Consider the following 8,846-nt stretch of genomic DNA (forward strand, 5'->3'; position numbering starts at 1 on the left):
GGAATACACTATGAAAGGAACAGCCCAGCAAGCACATTTGGTTCCTTGGAAGTTGTGGGAACGTACATTCTTGGTTCTGGTAACGAAGCCATAAAGTTTCCTGGCCGACGAAATGTAACGTTTTTTTAAACGTTCTGAGAACGGAAGTGAAATTTTCTGCTGCTCTGGGAAAGTACATTTTTAGGTTGCAGGAAGGTTTGAGAGTGTTTTACTGTGGTTACCTGAAAATGTTCCTGGGAGGTTTTATTAACATTCTGAGAACGGAAATGATAGGTTATTTAGAGGTTTTTGAATAACTTCCTGAAAACATTCACTGAATGTTTCAATAACAATGATAGCTTGCATTAATGGTTTTGAACTCAAAGCACAGATAGGACACATGGAGATTAATTTGCTTTGGCGAACACATGTATTTTTTATTGGGGCACGGCATCAGTGAGGTTCAAACCTATGATCTCCTGTTCTCTATCCATGGAATTAGTCCACTGCGCCACCAGGATGTAGCAAGCATGCCATGTTTTTGGAACTCATACAAAGCTGTTCAATTTAGCCCATTCAAACAGACCCTATTTCAGAGGAAACAAGCACTCATTAAGATCAGGTGTGGCCAATAAGTGGGCGTGACCACACACCTGAACACACTTAACAAGATGCTGAGACGGAATGTAAATGTTTTCTTCATGTTCTGAGAACATGACTTTAAATAGAACCATGAGGAAACCTGTAGTAAACATTATGCTGAAGTAGTGAAATTCCCAAAGGAGAACGTTGTTTCTTAACGTTCTCTGAACTATTTGAGACCAATCCCAATGTAAAAGCAGTTGGAGAACGTTCCTAGAACATTACCAAAAATGTAATTAAATGTAACCATGCTTGAACCTTTAGGAAATGTTCTGTTAAAGTAATGAAATACCAAGAAAATAAATTTACTTTGTCAAGATCCTTCAATGTGCTGAGAATATTCCAAAGTTAAGCAACTGTCCTGCACCACTCCTAGAACGTTGTGGGAAGGTTATATGCAAAATAACAACAGGACAACCAAGCTCCCATTAAGCTCTAAGAAACATATGGTTTTCAGAAAGCTATGTGCTAGCTGGGTGGTCTTCCACTAGCAACGACAATCATAGAAACAAAACATGCCAGACTCAAAGAGACATAAAAAACGAATCCAGTGTCTAGAGCAGGGGTGTCAAACTCATTTTACCATGGGGGCCGCATTCCATCTTCAACAAGGTCTGGAGGTCCGCAATGAAAATTGGTTATATTTCCTTGTCGTCAAAATGTGCTAAACATTTTCCTCTATCCATCGTTATTGGAATTTTTGATGCTCCCTGATCTGTCTTGCTTTCATTTAGGTTATTATTCAACAAGTTCTCAGTCTCACATCAGAATGAGACATTCATCCATGTTTGTCATTCAAATTTTTTGAGTTTGTTACAAAGTCAAATTTCGAAGTGTTTAAGGTTAAGTTTAGGCATTAACTCTGAATTTTTAGGGTTAGGGTGGAGTTTAAGCATTAACTCCAGATGGTTGAGGTAAGGGTTAAGGTTTGGGATACACTTAAAACCAAAATATTCAAAACAACTTTCTATCGCTGGACTTGAACTTACAGATGCTTACGCCCATTCGCTATCCCCATCCACAACAGCCTAGAAAACCAAAACCTACTCGAAGGTAACAGCGCTCACTGTTGCCCCTAGTGGCCGGCTTCCACATCATCTCCCGACGTCCTCAGACATGGATGGACGTTGAATACAGACTTGTATAAAGGGTGATCTGGCTGGATTATTAGAAATCTGGACACAGTCAGGTGACATGATAATTTCTACACAGTTTTGATTTGGTTTTAGACATTTGAAAGTATATTGGAAAAAACAAAAAACGTATCTAAAATCTAAAAATAAATACTCAAACCACCCGTGGGCCGGATGTTTGACACCCCTGTTCTAGGGTGACAGTAGGCAGACAAATGCAGCGTTGCGTACCTTTCCTCTTGTTGCAGTGGTACACCTGCATGTGTTTGTGTGGGTCTGGTTGGGGGAGGGTGTAGGGGGTTGGAGGGGGGGTGAGGAGATCCTGGGTGGTGCTGCTCACCCCATTCTCACAGGTATAGGGGTGTGAACCCAACCCCCTCGGTTCCCCCCCAAACGGACTCACACTAGGACACACCCTCTGACACTCCTTACTGAGAGAGAGAGAGAGAGAGAGAGAGAGAGGAGCGAGAGGGAGAGTCCGAGCACAGTAATTAGACAGGTCTCCAGTCACTGCAGATATATGAGTATATTTTAGGCCAAACCGTCTAATTAATGGTGAAAATATTGTCTGAGCTGCTTGCCAAGGACATTACACAAGGATTTAGTTCAGCTTGTTCTTAAATGTACTGTATATTTCCATACTTGTGTCTACCCCTTCAGAATCAAACCACAGTATTTCTTTATTTTTGCACTCTCCCTCCGCAGTTTCATCATTCTTGTTCTATTATGACTTGCATTTTATGAAGTATTTACCTGGCTGTACAGCAAATATTCACTCTGCAAAAAATACATATTTCATTATCTCTACTTGCTTTTCCTCCCACTTTTCTCCCTCTCGCTCTTTTTCACATCTACACTGGCCTCAGCTACCTCAGTGTTATGTAGGGGACTGTCTCTCTACCTCTTCATCCTACCGTGACACACACACAAACACACGCTCACGTATGCACACACACACACACACACACACACACACACACACACACACACACACACACACACACACACACACACACACACACACACACACACACACACACACACACACACCACACACACACACACACCACACACACAACACTGTGGAGACATAATATGCTTCTCTAAAAATAAACTCTCAGCCACATGCCACTTCAGATACTCTCCTGTTTCCCTCTTCTCTCACTCTAACACCACAGTCCATCCCCTTTCTTATTTCCTCCTTCCTTTCTCCTCACATAGAGCAGTACAGTGACTAATACAATACCTTTCCAGTCCTCCCTTCTCATCCTCTCTCCTCCTCTCCTCCTCTCCTCCTTTTCCTAATCTACAGTCTCTCTCTGAGAGGACATAGAACTCTAAACCCCTTAAACTGCTGACACAAAACAGACTGTCCCTTTCAAACGTCTGAGGCTCTGTACTCCAGTACCTTGGATTTGAAATTATACAATGACTCTGAGGTTAAAGTGTAGACTGTCAGCCTGAATTTGAGGGTATTTTCATTCATATCGGGTGAACTGTTTAGAAATTATAGCACTTTTTGTACATAGTTCCCCCACTTTTTTGGTTACTACATGATTCCATATGTGTTATTTCATGGTTTTGATGTCTTCACTATTATTCTGCAATATATAAAATAGTAAAAATATAGAAAAACCCTTGAATGAGTGGGTGTATCCAAACTTTTGACCGGTACTGTATATCATACCCCCCCTCGAAAATGCTAACCTTCCCTGTTATTGTAATGGTGAGAGGTTAGCATGTCTTGGGAGTATGATACTTGTGCGTCTGTAACTTTCTCACGCATCATTATTTAATTTTCAGTTAGGACTATCCGTAATCATGGTCGCATCCACAATATGGGACCACCTAACTAAATACTAAACTTTTGACTACTTTATTAATACACATACAAGTTAGCTTGTCCCCTAAACTGGGGGAATATGTACAGAAAGTGCTGTAATTTCTAAAGGGTTCACCCAATATGAATGAAAAAACACTCAAATGAAAACTGTCAGTCTACACTTTAACATCGTAGTCATTGTATTATTTTAAAAAATGTGTCACTGTCCCAATACTTTTGGAGCTCACTGTATATGCTCCAATGTGATCTGGCCCGCACCAACCCCAGCAGGACAGCTCTGGGGTCCTTCCACCCCACATCTCACGTTTCCTGGTCTTCCACACTGCCATTTTTGCCTGCCCCAACAAGTAGTTTACTAGTCAGTCCCTTCGCCTGTTGGCTACGCTACAGTGGCTTTGGAAGGTATTCAGACCGCTTGACTTTTTCCACATTTTGTTACGTTACAGCCTTATTCTAAAATGGATTAAATTGTTTTCTCCCCTCATCAATCTACACACAATAGCCCACAATGACAAAGCAAAAACTGGTTTTTAGAAGTGTATATCATATTTACATAACTATTCAGACCCTTTACTGAGTAATTCAAGCACCTATGGCACCAATTACAGCCTCGAGTCTTCTTGGGTATGACGCTACAAGCTTGGCACACCTGTATTTGGGGAGTTTCTCCCATTCTTCTCTGCAGATCCTCTCAAGCTCTGTTAGGTTGGGTGGGGAGTGTTGCTGCAGGTCTTTCCAGAGGTCTCTCCAGAGATGTTCGATCGGGTTCAAGTCCGGACTCTGGCTGGGCCACTCAAGGACATTCAGAGATTTATCCCGAAGCCACTCCTGCTTTGTTTTGGCTGTGTGCTTAGGGTCGTTGTCCTGTTGAATCTTCGGCCCAGTCTGAGGTCCTGAGCACTCTGCAGCAGGTTTTCATCAAGGATCTCTCTGTGCTTTGCTCCGTTCATCTTTGCCTCAATCCTGACTAGTCTCTGAGTCCCTGCCGCTGAAAAACAACCCCACAGCATGATGCTGCCACCACCATGCTTCCCCGTGGGATTGTGCCAGGTTTCCTTCAGACGTGATGCTTGGCATTCAGGCCAAAGAGTACAATCTTCATTTCATCAGACCAGAGAATCTTGTTTCTCGTGATCTGAGAGTCTTTAGGTGCCTTTTAGCAAACTGCAAGCGAGCTGTCATGTGACTTTTACTGAGGAGTGGCTTCGGTCTGGCCACTCTACCATAAAGGCCTGATTGGTGGAGTGCTGCAGAGATGGTTGTCCTTCTGGAAGGTTCTCCCAACTCCACAGAGGAACTCTAGAGCTCTGTCAGAGTGACCATCAGGTTCTTGGTCACCTCCCTGACCAAGGCCCTTCTCCCCCGATTGCTCAGTTTGGCCGGGCGGCCAGCTCTAGGAAGAGTCTTGGTGGTTCCAAACTTCTTCCATTTTCCATTTAAGGATGATGGAGGCCACTGTGTTCTTGGGGACCTTCAATGCTGCACACATTTTTTGGTGCCCTTCCCCAGATTTGTGCCTCGACACAATCCTGTCTCGGAGCTCTACAGACAATTCCTTTGACCTCATGGCTTGGTTTTATCTCTGGCATGCACTGTCAACTGTGGGACCTTTATATAGACAGGTGTGTGCCTTTCCAAATCATGTCCAATCAATTTAATTTACTACAAGTGGACTACAATCAAGTTGTAGAAACATCTCAAGGATAATCAATGGAAACAGGATGCACCTGAGCTTAATTTCGAGTCTCATAGCAGAGGGTCTGAATACTTATGTAAATAAGGTATTTCATTTGGATTTAAAAAAATATATATATATTTCTAAAAACTTGTTTTCGCTTTTTCATTTTGGGGGTATTGTATGTAGATTGCTGAGGATTAAAAAAATATATATATATTTTAGAATAAGGCTGTAACATAACAAAATGTGGAAAAAGGGGTCTTAATACTTTCTGAAGGCAATGTATACCCAGGCCTGGCCAACGTATAGTACAGGTCCAGAGTCAGCCCAAACCCTAGGCCTGTACACCACCCACCCAGGACAGAAAACACCCCTACCAGTCTGGAACAAGAAAATAACAGATGCTCAACTGTCTCCTCTTCCCCACAAGTCAATTGGGGGGTACCTGTGGATGTATTTCAAGGCCTACCTTAAAACTCAGTGCCTCTTTGCTTGACATCATGGGAAAATCAAAAGAAATCAGCCAAATGCCTGAAGGTACAACGTTCATCTGTACAAACAATAGTACGCAAGTATAAACCCAACGGGACCACGCAGCGTCATACCACTCAGGAAGGAGACGCGTTCTGTCTCCTAGAGATGAACGTATTTGTGCGAAAAGTGCAAATCTATCCAAGAACAACAGCAAAGGACGCTTGTGAGATGCTGGAGGAAACAGGTACAAAAGTATCTATATCCACAGTAAAACGAGTCCTATATCGACATAACCTGAAAGACCACTCAGCAAGGAAGAAGACACTGCTCTAAAACCGCCATAAAAAAAAGCAGACTATGGTTTGTAACTGCACATGGGTAACGGCTGTCTAATGCCTCCTCCTCGATGAGGAGAGGCGAGAAGGATCGGACCAATACGCAGAGTGGTTAGTGTCCATAATTTATTAGCATCCGAACTGAACACTATAATGAAACAAAATACACAAATAGAAACCGACAAACAGTCCCGTGTGGCACAACGACTACACGGAAGACAAACACCCCCAAAACACAAGTGAAACCCAGGCTGCCTAAGTATGATTCTCAATCAGGGACAACGATTGACAGCTGTCTCTGATTGAGAATCATACCCGGCCGGACACAACATCCCAACAAGAAATACACATAGACAACGCCACCAACTCACGCCCTGCCAAACTAAATAAATACAAAGAAAAAGGAAAACAGGTCAGGAACGTGGACACATGGGGACAAAGATCGTACTATTGGGAGAAATGTCCTCTGGTCTGATGAAGCAAATAGAACTGTTTGGCCATAATGACATCGTCATGTTTGGAGGAAAAGGGTGAGTCTTGCAAGCCGAAGAACACATCCCAACCGTGAAGCACGGGGGTGGCAGCATCATGTTGTGGGGGTGCTTTGCTGCAGGAGGGACTGGTGCACTTCACAAAATAGATGGCATCATGAGGGAGGAAAATTATGTGGAGATATTGAAGCAACATCTCAAACATCAGTCAGGAAGTTAAAGTTTGGTCACAAATGGGTCTTCAAATGGACAATAACCTCAAGCCATACTTCCAAAGTTGTGGCAAAATGGCTCAAGGACAACAAAGTCAAGGTATTGGAGTGGCCATCACAAAGCCCTGACCTCAATCCAATAAAGAACATTTGTGGGCAGAACTGAAAAAGGTTGTGTGAGAAAGAGCCTCACACACTGACTCAGTATCAGCAGCTCTGTCAGGAGGAATGGGCCAAAATTCACCCAACTTATTGTGGGAAGCTTGTGGAAGGCTACCGAACGTTTGACCCAAGTTAAACAATGTAAAGGCAATGCTACCAAATACTAATTAAGTGTATGTAACTTCTGACCCACTGGGAATGTGATGAAAGAAATAAAAGCTGAAAATAAATCATTCTGTCACGTTCTGACCTTAGTTCCTTTTTTATGTCTTTATTTAGTTTGGTCAGGCGTGGAGTTGGGTGGGCATTCTATGTTGTTTTTCTATGTTTTGTTCTAGTCGTTATATTTCTATGTGTTTAGCCTAGTATGGTTCTCAATCAGAGGCAGGTGTCGATCGTTGTCTCTGATTGAGAATCATACTTAGGTAGCCTGTTTTCCCCCACTATGGGTTGTGGGTAGTTGTTTTCCGTTTTAGTGTTTTCACCATTCGGGACTGTTTCGGTTTTCATTTTGTTTCTCTTGTTCTTTTATATTTTGTATTCATTCTCATTAAAAGTATTATTGGATACGTACACGCTGCATTTTGGTCCTCCTCTCCTTCCCCAACGAAAGCCGTTACACATTCTCTCTACTATTATTCTGACATTTCACATTCTAAATAAAGTAGTGATCCTAACTGCCTAGAATTACATGTCAGGAATTATTGAAAACTGAGTTTAAATGTATGTAAACTACACTTAAGGTGTATGTAAACTTCCGACTTCAACTGTATGTTAACGTTGCCAAAGCAAGTGAAGTAGATAATATACAAAAGGGAATAAACAATAAAAAATGGACAGTAAACATTACACTCACATAAGTTTCTCTCTCTCTGTCATGCAGGCACACACACAAAGACATGCAATACAAATTCAATGTAGCGTTCAATAATTATATTTTTGCAATAAACATTTTAACTATTGAATTCAAATAAAATTTCTGACAGAAATTCAACTTTCTTTGATTCAAATTACACTTCTGTTGGCATTGATTATAGCTCCATAGTAAAGGCCCACGTGTATTGTTGATAAATACATCCCGTGCTTAAACAAGAAAACACAACCAACCCATTGTGACGTTGACAGTGAAAATAAATATTTTTCACTCCAATGTTCCAAGAACCAGTATATTTGGCTTGTGTATTTAAACCTGCGACTGTTTAGGGAAGCAGTTTACACTGGGATCTTCTGCGGTTAGAAAATTTATTCTGTCAGAACATGGGTTCCATGTTTTGGTTCCAGGTAGATCTCTTTGGTTCCAGATAGAACCCTTTTGGGTTCCATGTAGAACCCTCCGTGGAAAGGGTTCTACATTGAACCCAAAAGGGTCCTTATAGGAACCAAAAAATATTATTCAAAGGGTTGTCCTATGGGGATAGTCAAATAACCCTTTTAGGTTCTATATAGCACCTTTCCTTTCTAAGAATGTGGTTCTGTGAAAATGTTCATGTTGCTATCCAGAGTCCCCAAATCCACCCCTGTTCAGGTCCAGATCCAACATTCCTTATGGATCAGTAGGATACAGTATAACACAGGACTGGGCTGGGTGTTAAGTGATCTAAGAAGTATGTTGTGTCCTGTCAGATCACCCAGCTGAAGATAATGAGAACAACCCGTTCGCTAAGGGCTTCAGAGGCAGTGATGACATGGAGCTGCACCGCATGGCTAAGATACAGGGGTGAGTAACCTCATCGCCTCTCTCTCTCTCTCTCTCTCTCTCTCTCTCTCTCTCTCTCTCTCTCTCTCTTCTCTCTCTCTCTCTCTCTCTCTCTCTCTCTCTCTCTCTCTCTCTCTCTCTCTCTCTCTCTCTCGTCTCTCTCTCTCTCTCTCTCTCTCTCTCTTCTCTCTCTCTTTCTCT

This window comes from Salvelinus sp. IW2-2015, linkage group LG33 (assembly GCF_002910315.2).
Source record: "Salvelinus sp. IW2-2015 linkage group LG33, ASM291031v2, whole genome shotgun sequence".
In the NCBI taxonomy this organism is placed as follows: domain Eukaryota; kingdom Metazoa; phylum Chordata; class Actinopteri; order Salmoniformes; family Salmonidae; genus Salvelinus; species Salvelinus sp. IW2-2015.